Source organism: Aethalodelphis obliquidens, unplaced genomic scaffold (genome assembly GCF_003676395.1).
Source record: "Aethalodelphis obliquidens isolate GAN/ISIS:26980383/991018 unplaced genomic scaffold, ASM367639v1 scaffold86, whole genome shotgun sequence".
Taxonomy (NCBI): Eukaryota; Metazoa; Chordata; class Mammalia; order Artiodactyla; family Delphinidae; genus Aethalodelphis; species Aethalodelphis obliquidens.
Window position 1 is genome coordinate 5,134,241 of NW_020838030.1, and position 27,243 is coordinate 5,161,483.

The window sequence follows — 27,243 nt, forward strand, 5'->3', positions numbered from 1 at the left end:
AGAAATTCTGAACAAGTCTGCTTCAGTAATCCTGTGAAGAGGACTGGCAGGAAGAGGAGTGCCGCTTCAGAAAAAGAACAGGCCTCATATGCTTCAGACAGTCTTTGTACTGTGGCTGTGGACCTTGGCCATTCTCCCAGAAATGATGCAATCCTGATGAACAAGATCTGCTGCCAGAGAAACAATTGTTAACAGCCTATGCAGACAGCAACTTAGCCAAGAAGCAATCTCTGATCAACTCTCTCACAAACCACCAGAAAGTCAAATTTCTTCCTCAGTTTTGATCTCTGACAAAATATGTTAGTGAATATATATTTAGATATATACAAACACGCCATTTTCTCAAAATGTCCCTTTTAAGTTCCTGTGGCTTTATAATATCTATCCTCTATCATTACATTTGAAAGAAAACACTGAGATTATTTTTATTTTTATGAATTCTCAAGCTAACAGCAAGGTATTTACGTTGAAATTTTACACTTTTCTCCCCTTCTTATAAAAAAAAAATGTTTGGGGATGTAGTGGATTCCCTAAGTTTTAAATTCACTCTGCAATCTAGGGCCCAATTATGAGATTTCAAAGTAAAGACAAATATGTACACTCACTAATTCAGGGCCAGAAAGGTGTGTTTTTAGACATTTTTGAAATTATGTGAAACTCAATATGTTAAAAATAGGCAGGTGTTACAGAAAAAGAGAAAAATCTCTTCTTGCTTAGGCTGACACAAAAGGTAGGCTCAGTAATATCAGTTTGCAATGCCCACTTTTCTCAAGGGCAGTAATATTACTTCAGATCTTTTAAGAGGGTTAATGATTATTTTCATCCTATTAGCCATAACTTACTATTTTAGAATCTAAAACATCCTCCACCTAAAAATTCTCCCAAGGTGACTTCCCTGGTGGCACAGTGGTTAAGACTCCACGCTCCCAATGCAGGGAGCCCGGGTTCGATCCCTGGTCAGGGAACTAGAAACCACACGCATGCGGCAACTAAGACCTGGCGCAACCAAATAAATAAATAAATATTTTTTTAAAAAAAGAAAAAATCCTCCCTAGACTCCTCATCTCCTAGGCCTGGTTTCTTTTTCAGAGCTTTGGTATCAGGTTGTTCACACAGTATTGTTATGAAATTATTAGGATTTTTTCCTGCCTTGCATACTAAATAAAAGACTCTGTATACAAGAAACCTCATTTCTCTAAACTCCAACTAGCCAGATGTGACAATTAACCAAATTTCTTCTTTTTTTTTTTTTTTTTTGCGGTACGCGGGCCTCTCACTGTTGTGGCCTCTCCCGTCATGGAACACAGGCTCCGGACGCGCAGGCTCAGCGGCCGTGGCTCACGGGCCCAGCCGCTCCGCGGCATGTGGGATCTTCCCAGACCGGGGCACGAACCCGTGTGCCCTGCATCGGCAGGCGGACTCTCAACCACTGCGCCACCAGGGAAGCCCAAATTTCTTCTTTTTGAAAGCAATAACCCTTAAACTGGGATTCACTATAAACACAAGCTTCTAAAATGTATTCTGAAATCAATATGTTCGGCCCAATCTACTACCCCGATATTTAAACTCTTAATAAAAATCAACAGATATACAGAATAACTCTGAAGCAGTAAAAATTTTTAATAGGCCAATAAATGAATAAATTCAACACAATTAAGATGGAAAAAAAGTCAGAAAAATTTTCAATAAGGGTTAAAAGAAAATAACCACTAATTTTAAGATTCAACTTCTGAATCTGATTATTCAAAATTTTGTTATACATGTAAGTTGAGATTATTCTTAAATACTTCTATACTTAAATTTCCTACTTTTGAATGACTAAACAGTAAAAAGGGAAGACAGAGAGAATATTAGAAGACTTTTTTGTATGTTTATATCCTCAATTGTTAAATCACATAACACTTAAGAAAGCAGTAAATATATATGTACATTTAGCTACACAACCAACTTGCCTGAGAACTAATGTGGCAGCTGCATTATACGCTTATCTTCCATTTCCCACCCAAACTGAGATATTGAGGAAAAACACTGCCGTTGTACTGTTTAACATAAAGCTTTTTATCTTGGGAGGAGAAAATGTATGTTAGGAAAAAGTACTGTATTAGGAGTTAGGAAATTTGAGTTCTAGCCTACAACTTAATTAGTCTGGTGATTTCTGAAAAATCACTTTTTATAGATGAGACTTAAGTTCCTCAAAGTAAAATCTTCACTGGGTTTCCTCCTGCTCTAAATTTCTGTGAATCGTGACACTGACTTGGGCAATTCATGCAATGTCTCGGTTTTCTCAGTGTACAGTAGAAAGAATAATACCTGTACTGCTGACATAGGTGCACAAAGACTAGTGTTTGTAGCAAATAATAATTTAAGTGGCTCTCTGGAACTTTAAAATATACGTAAACAAAGAGGAGGTGCTACTAATAATCTGAATGTGGCTAAAAATTATTTTCACTCATCTCTAACAGTGTATATTTCAATTTTGCTAAAGTAAAATAAACCGTGTGAGAAAAGGATATGTAAGAAACATGCAAAAAAAGAAAAGTATAGGAGAGAGAAGTGATAAGCATTAGAAGAAATAAATAAGAATTATTGGAAAATAAGAGATGTACTCTAAGAAAAGAGAAAGAGCTCAGAGATCTGGGGAAAAGTTTATGTACTTGGGGTAGTGTAAGTTATAAGTTAGGCTTATGATCTGAAGCAAGTTAATACAGGCAAAGGATCTAGAAATTCAGGGCTGAAGAGAAGAAAAGACAAACGTGTTGGGATAAACAATTAAGAGAGACTAAAGAAACATCGTTATTTAGTAATTTAGAGCCAAGATAAAGTTTTGCTTTTCTCCCACCTCTTCTCCTTCAACACCTGTTTATCCCTTGGCTCCTTTGCCTAAATTTATACTCCCTCTAGGGGCTACTGGGCTTGGCACAATAAACTGATGTCTACAAAAGCTCTAAACTTACTAGAGTAGGAGGTAATTAAAACCCAATTAAAAAAAAATCCTATTTCAGTCCATAGTAAGAATTTCTTTCCCCATGAAATACTTCAATAATGGCAATATTATAGAGGCGAAGACATACTTCATTGTGCTTGGAAGGAAGGGGGGTGAGTAACAGGATAAGAGTACACTCTATAAATAACGAAACTAAATCTTAAATTATTTTAAGATGACAGTGAAGAAAAAGAAATATTTTATTTACAACTCATTTAACAATGATAAACAGATATTTACTGCTAAACTAACCAAGGATGCACAGACTCTTTCTGCCCTTAACAATAATCAGTTAGGAAAATTTTAGGTTTCTAAGTGTCAAATAAAGATGATACCCTCAATGAACTTCGATTTACCTCTTTAAAGAGCTATATTCTAAAGACTTTCTAAAGGTTTTGTCCTACTGTGTTTGAAGCCTCTGATCATGCTTTAGAGCCATGTTCCATACTAGATCGAAAAGAACCTCTCCTACCTCTGTGTCTGCCTCCTCTAAATCCATACTTTTTTCATTTTCAAACCCTGAATGGGAACCATGTTTACTTACTCCAGACAAAGTGAGACATACATATTTATAAGGAATTGATATCTTTATATTTTCAGTAGTTTAGGCAAAATTTCTCCAGTTGATAAGAAATTTAGAGTTTCAAGTTCAGAGTCTAATTCATTATTCTATAGATGAAGAAACAGAGCTATAAAAGTGTTAACTTATAAGAAGTCACACACACAGTAGTGGAGTTAAGAAGAAAATTAGGATTTTAATGGATAGGTTCTACTTATTAAAGTAATCACTACTAACTTTAGATAGCAATATTTGAATTAAAAGAAAAAAATATATTTTTTTTGGCTGCTGAGCAGCTTGTGGGATCTTAGTTCCCCAACCACGGATTGAACCTCGGCCCTCCACAGTGAGAGCGCAGAGTCCTAACCAATAGTCCACCAGGGAATTCCCTAAAAGAAAATTTTAAAAAATTAAGCACCAATTATTGTTGGTACTACGTTAGACAAACAAGTCCAGATTAACATTCCTGGCTCTCTTGGGATTTATATTACCTAGATTTGTCAGGGTTTTCTTCATTCGTTCATTCAACAATCATGAAGTGAGTAACTACTCATGTAACTCTACTACATATAAAAACGATCTTAAGTTTTATTTTAAAATGTTTCTCTTGGGACTTCCCTGGTGGCACAGTGGTTAAGAATCCGCCTGCCAACGCAGGGAACACAGGTTCGATCCCTCCTCTGGGAAGATCCCACATGCCGCAGAGCAACTAAGCCCATGCACCACAACTACTGAGCCTGTGCTCTAGAGCCTGCGAGCCACAACTACTGAGCCTGCGAGCCACAACTACTGAAGCCCACGCACCTAGAGCCCGTGCTCCGCAACAAGAGGAGCCACAATGAGAAGCCCATGCACCACAATGAAGAGTAGTTCCCACTCGCTGCAACTAGAGAAAGCCCGCATGCAGCAACAAAGACCCAACGCAGCCCCCGCTCCCCCCAAAATAATAAAGTTTCTCTTATCCAAGTAGAAGAGGGTAGGCACTTTGCAAAAACTCTTTCTGTTTGCCTGTGTGCCAAAGTATTGCATCTTCACAACCATGAAGGGAAAAGAAAATCCTGAAGTGTGTCTCTACAATTAATGAGTCATCCTGAAGTGAAAACACCACCCTACCCCCAAAGAAAGAAAACCCCAAACCACTCCATCTTTTAGCAATGACACAGAGGGGTACAGAAACAGATTCTTTTATAAATCTCTTAAACTGTTTAGGCAAAACTTTTCACTGATTGGTCTCATGAAAAAGTCTATTAAGAATGAAGAAGAATAAAGAACAATGGGCAGCAAGAACCTTCAAAACACAGACAAACAGAAGCTCACTATATGTGTTCTGTGATTATTTGACAGACCAGGTGGCTAAGTATCTAGCAGTAAAGGAATTTAAAGCTTAATAATTCTGATATGCACAACGGGGATCCTCTCCTGACCAATAGCTGTATCTTTATTGACTTATTGAGAAATAATAAATGCTTATAAAAATATACAAACATTACAAACGCATAAAAAGTAGAAGTGAAATTCTCACATAATTCCACTTTCCAAAGTTCCCCAAAGATGAAAGTGAGAACCCTACTTTTCTTTAATCAGCTTTGCTCATTTAGTAGTAAGTTTCGGACATCTTTCTATATGCACATGTACAAAATTTATTTCTTCCTCTTAAACAACAGCACTGGGGCTTCCCTGGTGATGTAGTGGTTAAGAATCTGCCTGCCAATGCAGGGGACAGGGGTTCAAGCCCTGGTCTGGGAAGATCCCAACCGCCATGGAGCAACTAAGTCCGTGTGTCACAACTACTGAGCCTGCAAGCCACAACTACTGAGCCCACACACCACAACTACTGAAGCCCGTGCGCCTACAGCCCATGCTCCGCAAAACAAGCCACCGCAATGAGAAGCCCGTGCACCGCAACGACGACCCAATGCAGCCAAACAAAAAAAAGACAGCACTGTATTCTATCCTATGGATGCACTATAATTTAAATCAATTCTCTGCATGAGAATGTTTAGATTGTTGCTAATTTTCCATAATATACACAATGCTGCACTGAATGGACATGTACATGTACATATGCCCTTCTTTATACATGTGTATAAACAATTCCTTAGGACACATTCTTAGAAGTGGAACTGCTAGAAGGGCATGAGCACATTTAGTAGTGATGCCGAACCACCCTCCAGAAAGTTAAAGCCATTTTACACTGCTACAAACATAGTGGGAAGGCTACATTTTCCCGTAAGGTTCAAAATAATTTCAATTCTAACATTCCTCATAGAGTTTCTTCCTTAGAAGACTCTCTACAGCCTACAAGAAAACCCTAAAATGAAAGTTAATTGCAAATTCTCAACATTTCTGTGATACACTTTTAAGACTACTGACTGGATGTACTGGATGTCCTCTAAAATTCTTTTATACTAAGTAGGAAATCTCAGTTGGTTTTTCACTAAACTTGGGATGGGATCTTCAAAGTAAAACCTAGATAAGGCACCATTACACAACGGAAGTATTTTCTTATGGTTGTCCCATGACATAACTTTAAATTCATTTAATAGAATGCAGTGCCAAGCTCTAAATTTCTTTTCCCAGTAATGAAAAAACAAATGCTAGCCATCTAGCTGGCATCTGTTGATTTGCGCTCTTCAGTTTCAAATAAGCTATCAAAACTCTGTTCTAGCAGTTCTGCCTCAGTAGTATATATGATGCCTTCCATTTTAAATTACCTTCAGAAAGAGAAAAAAGTTTGAAACTACAAGAAGCTTGTCAATATTGACTTACTAAAAGAGTGCCAAAATATTGACTAAATTTGTAACGTAGCTACAAATCATTTGGTATATACTCCACTATGACACCAGACATGGTTCAAATCTAAGTCCTGGGTCAATGAGGCAAAAAACCTCTCCTTTTCACTGAGCTGGCACTAGCACCTGACTGACAGCGTAGATGCAGAGGTATTCTTTCTCCTCTGAATATTTCACAGATTGTCTTTTATCCATCCATTCACCAACACTACTCACCTCCTTATGATTTCAAGGTTGCAGTGAACTGCTCTCCTGAGTTCTCAACCCTTCAATCTACTCTTCATTCTCCCATGACGCTAAATAACTATGACCATTATCATTCTACTATTAGAAACCTATAATGGCTACCTAATACCTACTGGGTTAGTTCAAACTCCTTTGCCTGAATGGAAAACCACCTTTGTTAATTAGCTATTCATCTGTTTCTTTTCCTTCAAAATTTTGTTCACACTACTTATCTTGTCTGATATGCTATTTTTTTGCATCTTAAAAAAACTTTATTATGAAAAATTTCAAACAAATACAAAACCAGAGAAAACCCTGTAATGAACTCACAGACTACCGAGTTTTAATCAACAACCAACTCATAGCCAATCTTATTTTATCTATAATCTTTCCTCTTCTACATGATTATTTTAAAGCAAATCCCAGAAATATCAGTTGTACATATTACATTTGCTGAATAAAGTTATCCCTTGTTTATTATAAATATGGTGAGAGTGGTTGGCTTATAATGACAGGTGGCAGTGACAGGGAAAGAAAGACCATCATTCCAAGGCAAAAGTGAAAATGGATAAAAACGTAACGTAATTCATCAATTGATTTGCTGAGTAATGTTTAGGCTTTACAGTTATACACACATAACTATTAAAAATGTCAATCTTTTTCTTTTAAGAAAAAAAACTACTGGGAATTCCCTGGTGGTCCAGTGGTTAGGACTCCACTCTTCCACTGCAGGAGACACAGATTTGATCCCTGGTTGGGGAACTAGGATCCCACAAGCCGTGTAGCCAAAAAAAAAACCCCCAAAAAACAAATACTGTAAGCAATTTTTAAATTTGATATGGACAATTTTTTAATAGATTCATTTATTTATCTATTTATTTATTTACGTATTTATGGCTGCGGGCGGGTTTTCTCTAGTCATGGCGAGCGGGGGCTACTCTTCGTTTCGGTGCGTGGGCTTCTCATTGCAGTGGCTTCTCTTGTTGCGGAGCACGGGCTCTAGGTGCACGGGCTGTAGTAGTTGTGGCTCGTGGGCTCTAGAGCACAGGCTCAGTAGTTGTGGCGCACGGGCTTAGTTGCTCCGTGGCACGTGGGATCTTCCTGGACCAGGAATTGAACCCATGTCCCCTGCATTGGCAGGCGGATTCTTAACCACTGAGCCCCCACGGAAGCCCTGATATGGACCTTTCTTTTTTTTGCGGTACATGGGCATCTCACTGTTGTGGCCTCTCCCGTTGCGGAGCATAGGCTCCGGACGGGCAGGCTCAGCAGCCATGGCTCACGGGCCTAGCTGCTCTGCAGCATGTGGGATCTTCCCAGACCAGGGCACGAACCTGTGTCCCCTGCATCAGCAGGTGGACTCTCAACCACTGCGCCACCAGCAAAGCCCTGGACCATTTTTTTTAAAAAAATAAATTTATTTATTTTTGGCTGTGTTGGGTCTTTGTTTCTGGGCGCAGGGTTTCTCTAGTTGCGGCGAGCGGGGCCCACTCCTCAACGCGGTGCGCGGGCCTCTCTTGTTGCGGAGCACAGGCTCCAGACGCGCAGGCTCAGTAGTTGTGGCTCACGGGCCTAGTTGCTCCGCGGCATGTGGGATCTTCCCAGACCAGGGCTCGAACCCGTGTCCCCTGCACTGGCAGGCAGATTCTCAACCACTGCACCACCAGGGAAGCCCAGCCCTGGACCATTTTTAAAGTCTTTATTGAGTGTGTTAAAATATTGCTTCTGTTTTGGTTTTCTGGCCCTGAGGCATGTGGGATCTTAGCTCCCCCACCAGGGATCAAACCCGCACCCCCTGCATTGGAAGGCAAAGTCTTAACCACTGGACTGCCAGGGAAGTCCCAGTAAGCAATTATTATTATATTTTTAATTTTTATTTATTTATTTATTTTTGACTGTGTTGGATCTTCATTTCTGTGTGTGGGCTTTCTCTAGTTGAGGCGAGCAGGGGCCACTCTTCATTGCGGTGCGCGGACCTCTCACTGCCGCGGCCTCTCGTTGCGGAGCACAAGCTCCAGACACGCAAGCTCAGTAGTTGTGGGGCAAGGGCCTAGTTGCTCCGCGGTATGTGGGATCTTCCCAGACCAGGGCTTGAACCCATGTCCCCTGCATCGGCAGGTGGATTCTTAACCACTGAGCCCCCAGGGAAGCCCTGATATGGACCATTTTTAAAGTCTTTATTGAGTTTGTTACAATATTGCTTCTGTTTTGGTTTTCTGGCCCTGAGGAATGTGGGATCTTAGCTCCCCCACCAGGGATCAAACCTGCACCCACTGCATTGGAAGGCAAAGTCTTAACCACTGGACTGCCAGGGAAGTCCCAGTAAGCAATTTTTTAATCTGAGTTTGTTGATAACAAAATTTCTTGTGTTCTTGGGAATGCAAATTTTTCCTTATAGCAGAGTTAAGTACAAGCATACACACGACCCACATCTCTGACATAGCATTCTTATTTGTATATGCTATGTGTCAATAAGTAAAAATGGATAAAACACAGAAGAAACACCTGGAAGCAGTTAAGTGTGATAAACCAATGCATTATAGAGGACTGTGACCACCTAGAGGGGTGGGATAGGGAGGGTGGGAGGGAGGGAGATGCAAGAGGGAAGAGATATGGGGATATATGTATATGTACAGCTGATTCACTCTGTTATAAAGCAGAAACTAACACACCATTGTAAAGCAATTATACTCCAATAAAGATGTTAGAAAAGAAAAAAAAATTGGTTTTGAGTCAAAAAAAAGAAAAGCTAAGGACTGTAACATCACACTAGCAATGGATCATATCTGAGGTGCTAGCCAGCTGTTCTTTTTAATGAGCAGTTTCTTAAGAGTACTAGAACCTTAGGCTGATGACTAACTTAGGGTTAAAAAAGCTCACATACTCAATGGAAGCATACTTTCCAGCCAAAAAACTCACTAATAATGGTGAGTGTCACAGAACAGAAACATTTGGGAATATATATAGCTGATACCTATATAAACCACAAAGCAAAGATATCTTAAGATCCAGTTAGTGGAAAATAGGCCCAAATCAATGCCAATGCAAATATATACCAACACATTCTATTACCAAACTACCCTCCATAAGCTATACTGATAACAATAAAACTAAACTCAGGATAATTTGTAATTTAAAAAGTAACAGTGATGTAAGACAATGATCAACTCAAAGAAACACTGATGTACATTGTTTTACCTAAGCCAAAAACTAGCCTACATTTACTCATATAGTAGCTTACTGGGTAAAATGAAATCTTTGGAATGGTAAGTACATCATTTCCCTAGAAGTTCAAGAGGATGAACATCTCTGGACCAACTAGCTAGTAATTTGTTATGAGATGCAGAAACTTGTAAGAGTTCTCATCATGAAAAACATCAAAAATATTTAACTTATGGATTGTAAAATTATTCTCTGGAGATCTTAATATGAAAATAATTTAAAAACCTTGATACAGAGAATTCCCTGGCGGTGCAGTGGTTAGGGTTCTGCGTTTTCACTGCTGAGGGCTTGGGTTCAATCCCTGGTTGGGGAACTTAGATCCCACAAGCTGCGTGGCGTAGCCAATAAAAATAAAAACCCTCATAATTCAGTTTCAGTAAACCCTTCAGCTGTATTTGGGCCAAAATTCTCATTCATTAATTAATACTTAACAATAAACTAGCCCCAGGACACGGACAAAACAGTACTTTTTAATGAATACAACTGGTACAGTAAAGTTGCTCCAAATTCTCATGCAAAATATAATCACAACCATATACTATGTTAAAATTTCCCAGTTATTTTACTGTCTCTTTCAATCATCTCTGTTGCTTTTCCTGTCCTGTCAGAGTCTGACCCTAAGCAAAGCCCACAATTCTACCACTGAACAAAGTGGAGTAAAACATAAAGCATCTTAGGATTTAGCTTCTTTTTTTCTTTTTTGTTAAAACATTTTCTATGTATAAACTTATTTTTTCCTAAGTAAAATATTTCTAAATGCTCAACATTACTGTTTTTGAATATGGTATTTCCTTTTTCAGTGCCTGGTAACCAGTATAAAAACTAAGACTTAAAAAAAAAAAAAAAAAGCCTATGCCCTAGATTTTGACAAATCTCTTGTAGACCACCACTAATAACTTCAGAGCAGTGGTTCCCAATCTTTTTGGGTATGAGGATAGCTTTTAAAACTGCAAAAATTTTGGGGGGTGGAAGAAATGGCTATAGGGGGTCAAAGGTAGAAACTTCCAGTTGTAAAATAAATAAATCATGGGGGTATAATCTGTAGCATGGTGACTAGTTAATACTGTATTGCACATTTGAAAGTTGCTAAGAGAGTAGATCTTAAAAGTTCTCATCACAAGAAAAAAAAGTTGTAACTAAGGTGAGGGATGTTAGCTAGACTTATTATGGTGATCATTTCACAACATATACAAATCATTATGAAATCATTATGTTGTACACCTGAAACTAATGTCAATTAAACCTCAAAAAAAAAATTAAAAAAAATAAGACCATTAAGGTGGGCCCTAATCCAACATAACTGGTGTCCTTACAAGAGAAAATCTGGACACACAAAACACACCAGGGACATGCACACACAGAGGAAGGACCATACGAAGAGGCAAGAGACTGACCATCTGCAAGCCAAGGAGAGAGGCCTCAGGAGAAACCACCCTGACACCTTGATCTCTCAGAATTTTAGCCTCAAAAAAAGGGCAAAGAAGATTATCTGCTGACTAGGAAAGTACAGTAAAAAACAAAAAACAAAAACAAAAAACCCTGCATTTGTCAACACATTAGATCCTTTGCAATTGGGGCTCCTGGCCCACAAAGCACCAGTGCCCAAGAATAATAACTAAGGGGCTTCCCTGGTGGCGCAGTGGTTGAGAGTCCACCTGCCAATGCAGGGGACACGGGTTCGTGCCCCAGTCCAGGAAGATCCCACATTCCGCGGAGCGGCTGGGCCCGTGAGCCATGGCTGCTGAGCCTGCGCGCCCGGAGCCTGTGCTCCGCCACAACAGTGAGAGGCCCACGTACCGCAAAAAAAAAAAAAAAAATAATAATAATAATTATGGAGAACTGACAATATTTCTGCACAAGAGCCTTTCATTTATGCCCTTAAGGACCATTATCTATTAACATTTAGCCACGACAGGACTAAACAATTTATACTCTGATAAATGTATCAGATGATACTTACTAAAAGTGACAAAAAAAAGGGAAACAAACAAAATCCCTGCCTAAGAAGGTGCCTTTCTTTGACCTCTTGGGCCAAACCACCATAAAGCCCCCTGTTAAAGCAAAGATGTCTTTACATTCAACCCTGAATTGTGAAAAAAATTACATGACCCATGGCTCTTCAATGAACTTAGGATTTCTTAAGAATCCACTAAGACTTAAGTTTGTGTTTCATGTTTTCAACTCCAACTCTTCCCCCATCTGTACATGAAAGCAAGAAGGAAGCCCACGACGCAGGCTCTCCATTTGCTTTGGTATTTATATTAAAAATTTATCTGGGGGCGCTTCCCTGGTGGCGCAGTGGTTGAGGGTCCGCCTGCCGATGCGGGGGACGCGGGTTAGTGCCCCGGTCCGGGAGGATCCCGCATGCTGCGGAGCGGCTGGGCCCGTGAGCCATGGCCACTGAGCCTGCGCATCCGGAGCCTGTGCTCCGCAGCGGAAGAGGCCGCGGCGGTGAGAGGCCCAAGTCCCGCAAAAAAAAAAAAAAAAAAAAAAATCCGGGGTATAACTACCTTGTTACAGTTTTTCTAGCAGATTTCTAACTTAACACCTCTTAGCTATTATTTGAGCATACATACTCATTAAATTCCTACCAACTCTACATTAGTGTACTGTTCAAAGGAAACAATATTGGCCTAAAATTTTCTTTGAGGGGGACCTACAACAAATGTTTATTTGGCTATCAGTCTATTACAGTTCAAACAAAATCCTTATTTACAAGCCAAAATAAGTTTTAAAGATAAATGTTTGGGAGCAGCTTGATACCATTCCTTATTCTACAAAAATTCAAATTCCTTTTAGAAGTCTTAGCAGACTTCTAGACCTATTATTAATGCCTCCCTTTTTTACTTCCTTTTTTTTTTTTCTTTAATTTTTAATTTTGGGCTGCACTGGGTCTTCGTTGCTGTGTGCGGGCTTTCTCTAGTTGTGGAGCACCAGCCCTATGTGCGCAAGCTCAGTAGTTGTGGCTCATGGGCTCTAGAGTGCAGACTCAGTAGTTGTGGCTCACGGGCTTAGTTGCTCCATGGCAGGTGGGATCTTCCCGGACCGGGGATTGAACCCGTGTCCCCTGCATTGGCAGGTGGATTCTTAACCACTGCGCCACCAGGGAAGTCCTTTACTTCCTTTTTAAAAGGTATTTTCTTTGGGAAAAAATTGATTTATCAAGCACAACTGAGTGTGCATCTGTGCCAATTTGATACAAGTAGGTTTTGATTTCTAGTAGCAAAATTATTTAAAATTTCAAAACTACAAGAATTCACAGATTATTTCTTTATAAGAAAACAAGTACGTTCACGGGTGGACTCTGGTGGTTTGCTGCTTGGCCCAATAGGTCAAAGGGGGGCACCTCTTCAGGCTGAAGAAGAAATCAACTGAGTCAAGCTGCTCTCTTAGGAACCAAATCATAGGATGCCTATAGTTCTTAACCTTTTTGAAGAGTAAACACAGATTTCTGTGATAATCTTAAGAAGATTATGAAACATTACCTCAGAAAAATGTAGAGACAAAACTCAGGGAAAAATTCTAGGGATTCCTAGGCCTCTGATCTACACCCATTCCTGAAATGCAGGCAGTCTGGAAAAATGGAAGCCGGTAACTGACTGAATGGTAAATACCCTCGAAGTCAGAATTTACAATATGTCCAGTAGGGGACAAAGTCCAATAAAACCTCATCAATTTCCTCTCTTTATCCAGATCCAGGACCGCTATCCAATTTGAGGCAAAGAATCCTAGAGGAAAAAGGGGAAAAACTACAGATGGATGGCAACATCCAAAGTCAGGAGGAGAGGAAAGTGCAGATTATGTTGGTGGAGTCTTCTTTAAATAACATAATACAGTATAATGAAAAGATCCTGGAATCATACAGGGTTGACTCACCTTATTACTAGTTGTGCGATCACTCTGATTCAGTTTGTTCATCTGTAAGCCACTCCTATAGCACTACTTTGAGAATTAAGTAACATAACATTGAGAACTTAGCAAGATACTTAGCACACTGCAGGTACCTACTTTTGGTATGCAGGGTTACAATATTACAGAAGTAAATAGAGGTCAAAAGGCAAATAGGAACCACTTTCCTGCTTCCAAGGCAATAGTATTTAGCGGAAGAAAGGAACCTACAGTTTGAGTTTTGTTAATAACTTGCCAAGTCTACTAACGTTAAAACTTGCTAACAGTCACAGAATAATCTGCACTCTTAGTCAAATACCCTATTAATTTTCTTAGAGAAACCTGAACTGTTTGGCATTGATGTGGTATTTATAAGATACTTTTTCAGAAATTCAACCAGCTCATAAAATGAAATCTAATATATACTGAATATACTGTTAATTTAGCCACTTGCTTCCTCAATCCTGTCCAATTCCTCTCAGGAAGGCTCTCCAGAATTCTATACAGACTTTTAAAAAATATTAGTTTCCTTTTACTACAAAGTCATATCTGCGTAGCCACTCTGTTTTTCCATTGACTGGAAGTATCATGTGACAGTCACAAAAGGAACTGGGCTCAGAAAGCAAGTAGCACCAATGGGGAAAGACTGAAACATCTGAGTATGTTACTATCTGCTTTAACAAGACTCAAAACAGCCAATTTGATAGACACCTTTATTTTATCCTTTAAAATGTTTTATTGTGAAACATTTCAAACAAGTAATAAAAGTAAACTTTTAGAAGAAACTCCATTTATGTATCATCTTTCAACAATTACCAACTCACAGTCAATCTTGTTCCATCTTTTACCTCTCCTCCATTCTAAAGCAAACACCAGGAACATATCATTTCGTCCATAAATATTTCAGCATGTATCTCTAAAAGACAGATTCTTTAAAAAAAAAAAAAAAAAAAAAGCGTGCATTTCAGTTCCTGTTTTGTTTTGGAGGGAAGATAACTTTATTTTTAAAATTTTCATTGGAATATAGTTGATTTACAATGTTGTATTAATCTCTGCTGTACAGCAAAGTGAATCAGTTATACATATATTTACATATATCCACTTTTTAAGATTCTTTTCCCATATAGGTTATTACAGAGTATTGAGTAGAGTTCCCTGTGCTACATACAGTTGGTCCTTATTAATTATCTATTTTATACATAGTAGTGTGTGTATGTCAATCCCAATCTCCCAATTTAGCCCCCTCCCCTTTTGGGGGGAAGATAACTCAAACCACCATTTTGTCCTTTCCTAGAACTCCCATTCCTATATCTAAAGGATTGTCATCCAATCTGAATTCACTTTAGCACCCCTCAATCTCACTCTAATCCCAAAGTACTAAAACAAACAAACAAAAACCTTCCAAAAAAATTAAAGAGGGAACACTTCAAAACTCATTTTACCCTGATATCAAAGCCAGATATTAATACTACAAGAAAAGAAAACTACAGGTCAATAACCCTGATTAACATACATGCAAAAATCCTCAACAAAATATTAGCAAACTCAATTCAACAGTACACTGAAAGGATCATATACCATGATCAAATGGGTTTTATTCCTGGGATGCAAGGATGGTTCAACTACCCAAATCAATCAATGTTATGCACATTAAAAACCATATGATCATCTCAATAGATGCAGAAAAAGCATTTTACAAATTCCACCATCCTTTCATGATAAAAACTCTCAATGAATTGGGTACAGATGGAGTGTACCTCAACATAATAAAGGCCATATATGACAACCCACAGCTAACATCATACTCAATGGTGAAAAGTTGAAAGCTTTTAAGATCAGGAACAAGACAAAGATTTCCACTCTTACCACTATTATTCAAAACAGTAGTGGAAGTACTAACCAGAGCAATTAGACAAGAAAAAGGAAAAAAAGAAAAAAAAGAAAAGGCATCCAAATCAGAAATAAAATCATCTCTGTCTGCAGATGCCATGGTATTATAACTAGCAAACCCTAAAAATTCCCCCCAAAATGTTTAGAATAAACAAATTCAAGGAATTCCCTGGTGGTGCAGTGCTTAAGAATCCGCTTGCCACTGCAGGGGACATGGGTTTGATCCCTGGTCCAGGAAGATCCCACATGCCGTGGAGCAACTAAGCCCGTCTGCCACTACTGAGCCCACGCGCCACAACTACTGAAGCCCGCACGCTGCAACCACTGAAGCCCATGAGTCTACAGCCCGTACTCCGCAATAAGAGAAGCCACTGCAGTTAGAGGCCAACGCGCTGCAACAAAGAGTAGCCCCTGCTCGCTGCAACTACAGAAAGCCCATGCGCAGCAACGAAGACCCAACACAGCAACAAAACCCCAAAACAACAACAACAAAAAACAAATTCAGCAAAGTGACAGGATATAAAATCAATATATAAAAAAATCACTAACAACAAACTACAGGAATGAGAAATTAAGAAAACAATCCTATTTACAACAACATCAAAAAGCATAAAATAATTAGGAATAAATCCAACCAAGTGAAAGATCTGTGCACTGAAAACTGTAAAACACTGATGAAACAAATCAAAGACACAAACGAATGGAAAGACAGCTCGAGCTCATCAACTGGAAGAATACTGCTAAAATGTCCATACTATCTGAAGTGATCTACAGATTCAAAGCAATCCCTATCAAAATTCCAATGGCATTTTCGCTGAATAGCCAAAGCAATCTTGAGAAGGAAAAACAAATCTGAAGCATCATATTTCCTGATTTCAAACTATATTACAAAAACTCAGTATGGTGTTGTCATAAAAACAGACACATATATCAATGGAACAGGCTGAAGAGCCCAGAAATAAACCCATGCATATACGGTAAACTAATTTTCAACAAAGGTATCAAGAATATACAATGGGGAGAAATTCAGCAAAAGCTATGAATTAGGACTTCTTTGGATATTCTTTAATTTTGAGAAGCATCTTTCTGTTACTAGAGCTGTTAAGAGTATTTTATAGGCCATGACAGCACTGTAAGCAACCTAAGTGTCCATAAACAGATAAATGGATAAAGAAGATGTGGTACATACACACAATGAAGTATTACTCAGCCATAAAAAGAGAATGAAATACTGCCCTTTGCAGAAAAAGGATGGACCTAGAGATTATCATACTAAGTGAAGCCACACAAAGACAAAATTGTATGGTATCACTTATATGTGGAATCTAAAAAATAACACAAAAGAACTCATTTACAAAACAGAAACAGACATAGAAAACAAACTTATGGTTGTCAAAGGGGAAAGGGATGGGGTGGGATAAATTTCTGATAAATTATTTCAAAATATAAATCACAGTACTTCTACAGCTGATAATTCTGATGGAGTAATTTTTCTTAAAAAATTTAACTCTTTATATAAATCAGTTTGTTGTAAATCTGAATTGAATTTTAAAATGTAAATTTATACAATAGCATTTTAGTGTTTCCTCTGACATTTTCTGTAAATAATGGAGGTTGTACAAGAAACTAAAAGTGGCTTTTTTTATTTGCGTATAATTAAAATATAATGTAATTAAAATTTCATTCATATATATAAAAAAGAATACACAATGGGGAAAGGATAATCTCTCTTTACCATAAATGGTGCCAGGAAAACTGAATATCCACATGCAAAAGAATGCAACTGGACGCCTATCTTATATCACACAGAAAAATCAACTCGAAATCTATTAAAAAGACATGAATGTGAGACCTGAAACCAAGCAACTCCTAGAAGAAAACATAGGAGATAAGGTCCTTGACACTTATGTTGCCAATGATTTCTTTTTTTAAATATATTTATTTATTTACTTAGGGCTGCATTGGGTCTTCGTTGCCGCGTGCAGGCTTTCCCTAGTTTTGGCAAGCAGAAGCTACTCTTCATTGCGGTGCATGGGCTTCTTACTGCAGTGGCTTCTCTTATTGCGGAGCAGGGCTCTATGCGTGTGGGCTTCAGTAGTTGTGGCACGCAGGCTCAGTAGTTGTGGCTTGCGGGCTAAGAGCACAGGCTCAGTAGTTGTGGCGCACGGGCTTAGTTGCTCTGCAGCATGTGGGATCTTCCCGGACCAGGGCTCAAACCCGTGTCCCCTGCACTGGCAGGCGGATTCTTAAGCACTGCGCCACCAGGGAACTCCCGCTAATTATTTTCTTAAAAATTAATTTTTATTAGAGTACAGTTGCTGTACAATGTTGTGTTGGTTTCTGGTGTACAACAAAGTGAATCAGTTATACATATACACATAACCACTCTTTTTTTTAGATTTCCTTCCCGTTTAGGTCACCAGAGAGCACTGAGTTCCCTGTGCTATACAGTAGATTCTCATTAGTCATCTATTTTATATATAGTAATGTATATATGTCAATCCCAATCTCCCAATTCATACCACCCCTCCCCCCTTGGTAACCATAGTTTGTTTTCTACTTCTGTGACTCTACTAATGCTTTGCAAGTAAGTTCATCTGAATTATTTTTCTAGATTCCACATATAAGCGATATTATATGATATTTGTCTTTCTCTTTCTGACTTGCTTCACTCTGTATGACAATCTCTAGGTCCATCCACGTCACTGCAAATGGTATTATTTTGTTCCTTTTTATGGCTGAGTAACATTCCATTGTATATATGTATCACATCTTCTTTATTGCCAATGATTTTTTTTGATTTAACACCAAACGCCAGGACAACCAAAGCAAAAATAAACAAGTGAGACTACAACAAACTAAAAGTTTCTGCAGAGCAAAAGAAACCATCAACGAAAAGAAAACATAATATGGAATGGGAGAAATTATCTGCAAACCACAGAGCTGATAAAGGGTTAACGTCAAAAACATTTAAGGAACACATACAACTCAATAGCCAAAAAAGGAAAAGAACAAAAAAAAAAACCCAATTAAAAAAAGGGCGAAGGACCTGAACAGATATTTTCCCAAAGAAGACATAAAAATGCCCAACGGATCCTTGAAAAGGTCAACACCACCAATCATCAGGGAAATGCAAATCAAAACCACAATAAGACATCACCTCACACCTGTCAGGATGACTATTATCAAAAAGACAAGAGATAACAAATACTGATGAAGATGTGGAAGAAAGGGAACCCTTGTGCACTGTTGGTGGGAATGTAAATCAGTGCAGCCACTATGGGAAACAGTCTGGAGGTCTTCAAGAAATTAAAAGTAGAACTACCATTTGATCTAGCAATCTCATTTCTGGGTATATATCCAAAGGAAACAAAATCACATCTTGAAGAGCTATCTGTACTCCCATGTTCACTACAGCATTATTTACAATAGCTAAGTTATGTAAACAACCTAAGTGTCTGCTGAAGGATGAATGGATTAAGAAAATGTGATATCTACCTATCTATCTAGCTGTTTACCTACCTACAATAGAACATTATTCATAAAAAAGAAGGGAATCCTACCATTTGTGACAACATGGATGAACCTGGGGGGTGTTATGCTAAGAGAAGTCAGAGAAAGACATATGTTGCACGGTATCACCACTTATACAGGAATTGGTAAAAAACAAACAAAGCAAAAACCCATAGAAAAAGACTGTAGAATGGTGGTTGCCAGGAGTCGGAGTGTAAGAGAAATGGGAAGAGGTTAGTAAAAGCGTATAAACTTTCAGTGAAAAGGGTGTCTAAGTTCTGAGGATCTAATGTATAACACATATTGGAAAACTGAAACGTGCTGAGAGATTAGAATTTATAGGTTCCCTCACACACAAAAAGGTAAACATGTGATGGATGAATGTTAATTAACTTAATTGCTGGAATCCTTTCACAACATATGTGTATATCAAACAATCATGCTGTATGCTATAAATATATCACAATTTTGCTTGTCAATTATACCTCAATAAAGCTTAAAAACAAAACAAAACACAAAACAAAAACACCTGACCTGATGAGCAACCTGGACTTACATAGCTTTACCTGAAGGCTCTTAAAAGGCTGATATATCTTAGAATTCCAGAGTTAAAAAATTCCTTTCACTCTGGTCAGTAGAAGCCCTAGAGCCGCTTCTAATGATGTCTGAAAAGGACCTTGGATCCTGAAAATAAGTTTTGTTTCCTTAAAGCTCCCTTCTCTGGACTTCCCTGGCGGCACAGTGGTTGAGAATCCGCCTGCCAATTCAGGGGACAAGGGTTTGATCCCTGGTCCAGGAAGATCCCACATGATGCAGAGCAACTAAGCCCACGTGCCACAACTACTGAGCCGGCGTGCTGCAACTACTGAAGCCCATGCGCCTAGAGCCCGTGCTCCACATCAAGAGAAGCCACCACAACGAGAGTCACGCACTGCAACAAAGAGTAGCCCTCGCTCACCACAACTAGAGAAAGCCCGCGCACAGCAACGAAGACCCAATGTAGCCAAAACCAAAAAAAAAAGAAAAAAAAAAACCACACCCAAAACTCCCTTCTCTATTAAGATATTTAATATAATTATATTTATATAGCAAGCACTGGTACCTTTGTAAAGTCAGAAGTCTCAAATTTTAGCTAGACACCAATTATTCCTCTGTTAACAGTTGGTTCTTTCCATATAACCAAGTGAAGTTGTGAAAATCAGATTCTATATTTACAGCATGTAAGCATTACTTATCCTAAGATGCAGACAGAGTTTAGAGAATTGATCAAATATTCATAACAATAACGAATTCCAAAATAAAAGCTAACATCTGGAGAATGCTTATTTTCTAAAAGCCACTGTGTCCTCAATCACTTTGTATGCATCAGCTCATGTAACGCCCACAACTTCATGAGAAAGGCACTATCCCTATGTAGCCAAAGACTTACACTCACTAAGCTGAGAAACTTGTCCAAGGCCAGAGCAAGGAAACCCCCAAACTAGAACCTGACCCAAGGTCTATCCAATTTCAGAACCCTCACACCTTTAACCACTATCACTTCACCATTTGGCATATCTTGATTTAATATTTTTTAGCATACAAAATAAATATATTAGAATGTGACATAAGATTGCTGAAATGATGCTGTAACTTTTTTCTTTTTAGGTATTATAATTAGAAAGGATAAGACAGATTTAATATTTAACAGGTTTAAGATTTTCAACAATTTGATTTTTAATTTAAAACTTATAAAATCAAATAATTTGACTTTTAAATGACAAAGCTAAAAATTAGATGACATCCTTTCTAAGATAATATCTAAATTTCAGGTCTAAGGGTGAATCATCGAAAAAATGTTAATTGATGACCTTTGTACTACAAGTACTTCCAGTGTCCCATGTGGTAGTCAAGGTCAAGTATCTGAAATCATCAGGGACAAATGGAAAATGATCTAACAACTCAAGAGAGAGAATTTTTACTGGAGAAAGGAAGTTTCTTATCTTGAACTGTTTATATTAAGTCAAGAAATTCGGGACCCTAGAAGAACAGAAAAGTCTATGTCCTTTTCCATGGCCTAAAAGTTATCAGTTACTGAAAAATCTAGAAGCAGATAAGTTTTAGTAAATAAACTAACTTATATGCTTTTGTGTTACAACAGAAGCACCACGACAAAATATCACTTTAAATAGTATTCATATGAACCTGTATTCGTAAGTCTTACATACAGGGACAGGAAGATAACAGAATGGAAAAACCACTGTAATTTGACTGTATATCCTTGGAGGAATATATGCTCAGGGCAAAGACAAACAAACAAAACAAACTCACTTTCCAGTAATCATATTGTTCTGCCATTCTAAAACTGTTGTGTGTGTATTGTGGGACAAAGCAAAGTAATTACATTGGTTATTAGTGGAAACTGGGATTTGAGGCATGGGGAAAAGATTAGGCTTATGAAAATATCATGAAGCACTAAATTCAAAATAGAAGTTATCAAACACCAACAACTGATATTTTAAAACAAAAAAAGGAAAGAGAAAAAGAGGAAAGGAGAGAAACCATTTTTTAGTTCTGTTCACTGAAAAGGTCTAGAAACAAGGTCCAACCCAAGAGCACTAAACACTCCTAACACCCAGACCATGGTCTCTAAGTACCATTTCCCACTAAAAGAAATCAGAGTTTTGCAGAAATGAGTAATTCCAGGTTTGGGGCGGGAAATACACAAAATGATCCTAGAACATCTTGTCATACTAGAAAGCAAGGAATCAATCAAAACAAGCCAGGAAACGACTGAGAATAAATAAAAACGACTTAGAAGCCAACAGCCAAATGTGGGACCATTTGAATGTCAAAACTAGTAACTCCAAGGGACTGAAACATATCAAACAGGTTTAAAACCTTAAGTACACAATAATAACAACACTTTATTGCTCACCTCTAGACGTTGCTAAGTTACCAACCCATTATTTTGAAAATTAGTAAGAGGGGGGAAAAAGAAACCAAGTACTGATCTTGCTTTTTGTATTCAAACTGTATCTTAGGGTACCATATAATTAATGAGGGGGAGTATTACAGAAATTAAATGAAGTAGTGATATCACCATTCCACAACCATAAAGGAAATAAGGATCTAAGCCTGTTCTTCTCAAACTGTGGTCTGAGAACTCCTGAAGGTCTTGAGATTCTTTCGGGGAATAAGTGAAGGCTTTCCCTTTTTAACTACGCATCTGTGTTAGGCCAGATTTTCTTCAGTCTTTAACCAAAACAACTTATCACAACAAATTAAACGCAGAAGTAACTATGAGAAAGCAGCTACCTTCTATCACTAAAGAGACTTACAAAAATGTTAAACAATACCATTAAAAAAACTGGAAAGTTATTTTTCATAACAGTCATGTTACTTATGTCAGCAGGATTTGTTATTGCTATTCTAAAATTGGTTAATAAATATTTAAAAATATTATCAGTTTTAATTTCTAATATGGTAAATCTCAATAGAAACTACAAAAACAGAAACCCTCTGGGGCCTTCAACAGCTGCCTAACATCACAAAGACAAGCAGACATTATGTAAGTCTTAAGGGAAGTATCCACTACTTTTATAAAGTATACTTGAAATGGATCTAATCACTAATTTACATAAAATATGGGGGGGTCATCTAATAGGAGAATATGTTAAATGACACCATAGAGACACACTTTCCAAAATCCAAGAGTAAGAACTCAACACAATGATAAATTTCATTAGTCAGTGTATTACATGAGAAAAAGAGAAGAGAGAAGCTATAAATTAGAAAGACACAAACTAATCCACCAAGTGCAACGAACGTATGGACCTTATCTTGACCAAATGGAATGGTTTCAGTAAAATCCAAAGGGAGTCCATTTTTCTACATTCCCTCTATTTTGTTGTATTTGGAATTTTTCATCATCAAAAATTAAATCTGTACCTATCCCCTCCCTCACCACAAACTGAAAGGAAAAGAAAAAGGCATTCTAAACTGTCCACGTGGAAATGGGGGTTCAGAGAGGCCAACAGAAAAATCCTAGCCGAGAGGACAATCAGAAGAGCTCTATAAAAGAAAACTGCATTGCTGTGGAGTGATGAAAAGTTCCACAACCCTCTATAATTAGGGTGAGCATGTAATTTACGGCCCAAATTGGGACATTTTTGAGAGTGAAAGGGGTGCTATCACTAACTACCTGCTAAACACAAAACAGGACTCTCCCAGGTAAACCAAGACGTATGGTCACTCTATCCACAAAAGATTAAAAATCATTTTCACAGAAGATATTCAACTCAATCCTTTGGGTAACCATTTTCCATAGAAACATATTCCTAATGTAATAGAGTTCAGAAAAGCTAAGGTATTCTTCACACACAAAAAATTACTTTTCATCTTTCTTGCCTGGCACAGTTATATCATAAAGTGGGATATGCCTACTTCTCTTCTCGTTGCTCAGTGTATTCTGCAAACCTCCAGCCATTTCTTTTCATACCAACTGTGCATGATAAACTATGAGAGGAAAGTTACACTTACCCAGAGCCTTGCTTTTCTAAAAATACACGTCTTCCCATGGGCCTCCACACATGACTTAGTCAGACTCCTACTCAATTTATGAACAGACACCTTATTCCTAGCAATACTTCAAATCTTAACAGCCTAGGGGTAAAGCAAGAGTAAGCAAAAACATTTTGATCAGGTCAGCCAGCCCAAGCTCCAAAGGGCCTTGGGGTTGGCATTATTATTACCTACTTGTTCTAAAGTGGTATGGCTACAGTAACTGCAGAGCTCCATACATGTTAATATAATTTTCAAATTTTTTAATTTTTAGCAAATATCTGGTTTTAGTATTGCTTATATAACATGTCACCAAGAGATGAGTACCTGTTAAACTGTGAATATTTTATGCCATTTCATAGGTTTTAAAGTATTGGGTAAACCTTTTCAATAAAAGTAGCCTAAATATGAAAGTATGCAACAATTTGGTACAATTTAGCCTCATACTAAAATGTGGATTGATACCCTGTCAACCTACCTTTATTCTTTTCTATTACTAAGCTATGACATTAAAGTTCTAATTGCCATAAATAAAACTAAATTTCTCTAGTAAGAATGCAAATAATTTAAAATGGACTTCAAAAATTTGGACTTGCTTCTACAATTTCCTCAAGCCTGTTCTTTGTTATTTTTGTTTTCTTAAAGTCATTTCACCATATATTTTCCAGGCTGTGGGCATAAAGACACTTAACTTGCATGGTTGTAGCAGTCTGCACCACAGAAATCAAGAATATAAAAATTTATGTATTCACACAACAATCTAATGCTACATGTGGCATGCAATCAATCACAGTCCCTCAAAAGTCTTTCTCCTTGTTTTACTTTAAGAGATTAAACTCTTTTGTCTTTAGAACTAAAATACAGTTTTTTTAAAAAAGTGTCCTCTACACTCTATCCCAAATGCTAACATATTAAACATTTATTTTTCAAATAACTATCTGACTGTGGCTCTTCCATTCCTGTCTGGTTTCTCTTTTAAAATAAGTCAACTCTCAACAGCCTACGTTAATAAAGGAAAATGTAACATAAAGGCAGAGTAATTGCCAACAGGTCCTTCCAGGTCATTCCTCATAAATAAAACCTTCCTTGGATGCCAAGAATGCCCAAACAGTTGATTATTAACTGCAGATCATCCTCCTTCGCAGAGCTGTGAGAGAGTACAAACTGTATGTGTTGTGGCATGCACAGAGGTTGGTGGAAGGAAATAGATTTTTCAACACAGGCCAAAGATCATAACAGGACAGGAATAAAAAACCATGGAGACAGGGGGACAAAAAAAGAAAAGAAACAACCTTAAACAAAATGACAAACAATGGGTGCAAATGTAAAACAATGACATCCATCTGGATATACATTAAAATTAACAAGTCAACATTACTAAATATGCTAACACTATACTGGAACATCCTAACCAGATCATAACTTCTAAGAATTATGAAATTATCCTCTTACTATATCCAGCAGTGCACATGCCTTATTAGATTACTGGATTTTATCTGAGTCTTCACATTTCATGAGTGGGGAGGAGGAAATTTCAGCATCAGAAAATAATAAAAATAAAATTTCTTGTTTGGGGAGGTGGTGTGGGAAAAACAAGGCTTGAAAAATATAAATTATGCAGCTTGAAGAAAGAAGTCTGAAAAATCTATATTCAAACAATTTCACCTCCACTAAGGTAAAGGGGTAAATATTCATCAAGGTTTAATTTTTAACCTTACTTTTGTCATAAATCTGAGCTACACTAATTAGTAATTCCCAATTCAAATTGCAAATACTATCTACAGAAGAGATTCTCTCTTTTTTCAAGCTAATAATACGGTGGCATCTGGTGGTAATAATGATTGTGTGACCAACCAATGAAAAATAAGTATGCTTAAAAACAGTTTTTTTTCCTGTAAGGCTAAGAACTGAAATGGCTTATCAAGAAAGAGAATGCAAGGTGCTGAAGTTATAAAACCTCTTTCACTACTGATTTTTAAGAATAGGACAAATCAGCTTTGTCTTTAAGTATATATAAACAATCGAATCATAATAAAAATCCTAATAGCCCATCCAATTTTCCCCCTTTGTCCTATTTTCCTTTTTGCTGGGGGAGAGGCACTGCAGGGTGATAATAGCAGGAAATAAGGTGGAGCAGCTGCACAGGCAAGATGAGGTAGGTAGTGCTGCGTTTCACCTTCATTCTAGCCTACTGCTGACTACGTCTTACTGAAAATGAGATTAGCTGTCTGGGGAGCCAAAGCAGTTATCAAAACCTTTGGGATCAAAATGTGCGCCCTCCTCACTCTTGCCAGGAACTTTTTAGGGTAATAGGAGTACTAGGAACCACGATGAAGAGATTTCTAATTATTTGGGAAGTGGTGTGTGTGCGCCCGAGTGTGTGTACATGCACAAGCACATGCGTAAAGGATGTTTACCCTAGTGCTAGCAATGTGGGTCTTAGGACTCGTAAAGAAAACTGTCTGGAATGGAGGCCAGGGTTTGAACTAGATGGCTTCTATTTTACTCCTACAAATCTATGGAAATAATCCGTGTGAATGAATTTTAAAGAGAAGAAATGACTACCCTTAATTTCCATAATAATATAAAATACAGCCCACTAAATTTCATGTTAATGAAAAAAACTTCTAACTAATGGCAGAGATGATTAGTCACTCAAATTTCCCTTTTCAGGTCAAAATATATCTTTACTGCCAAGACCACTGCACATAAAAATATAATGTTAAGTATGTAACACATATTTCTTTTACTGAGGGAAAAGACACAAAACTTGGTCGTTTGTTTACTATTATAATGTGCATTAAAGGCAGTTTTTTAGCTATTCTATTAAGTTAAAACATCTCTTCTTTGCTAACAGCCACAAGCTCTGAACCCATAAGTAAAAATTAGCACTCCAGTTTCCTTTATCATCTCCTCCAGTCTGGATAGAAGGGAAAACTTTAAAGCTAGTTTAATAACATTGCAATACAGGTGGTATCTCAATTCAAGCAACAGATGTACTCTTGGAAAGCTGAGTTCAAACCAATCATGTCTAAAAATCAAATTCTCCTAAAATATATTAAGCATTTAAAAGAACCACAGCATATACCTTTTATAAAGCAGGAATCCTTTTGCAATCAAAATAACTGCTATCTAATTTGTGAATGCAATTCTTTAATATTTTGGGTTTTTAAAAAGAAGTGGCACATATGTATTGTTCAACATTTATTTTAAAACTAACTACAGGGCTTCTCTGGTGGCTCAGTGGTTAAGCATCCACCTGCCAATGCAAGGGACATGAGTTCAAGCCCTGGTCTGGGAAGATCACAAGCCGCAGAGCAACTAAGCCTGTGCGCCACAACTAGTGAGCCTGCCAGCCACAACTACTGAGCCCGTGTGCCACAACTACTGAAACCCGTGCACCTAGAGCCTGTGCTCTGCAACGAGAAGCCCACGCACTGCAACGAAGAGTTGCCCCCGCTCGCCACAACTAGACAAAGCCTGCGCGCAGCAACGAAGACCCAAAGCAGCCAAAAATAAATGAATAAATAAATAAATTTAAATAAATAAATAAAAGTAACTATAAATACTGTTCAGGACATTGATCCTTTTAATATTTTAATGAAAACCTCCAAAAACTTTCAAATATT

General features: G+C 37.8%; 1 protein-coding gene across 19 annotated transcripts in view; it reads right to left on the bottom strand.

The window, feature by feature from the left end:
* The window catches only part of SETD5 (SET domain containing 5), an 83,802-nt gene that overhangs the window by 50,430 nt on the left and 6,129 nt on the right, over nucleotides 1-27,243 (bottom strand). The window contains exons 2-3 of one of the 19 annotated variants that reach the window (XM_027093812.1): nucleotides 14,494-14,599; nucleotides 13,658-13,723 (exon numbers count right to left, since the gene is read on the bottom strand). The exons of 16 other annotated variants lie outside the window; for them this stretch is intronic. The gene's annotated coding sequence lies outside the window, so the exon portion shown is untranslated. Of the gene's footprint in view, nucleotides 1-13,657; nucleotides 14,017-14,493; nucleotides 14,600-27,243 lie in introns of those variants that run through there. 2 more of the 19 variants (XM_027093813.1, XM_027093815.1) reach the window with 2 other exon arrangements.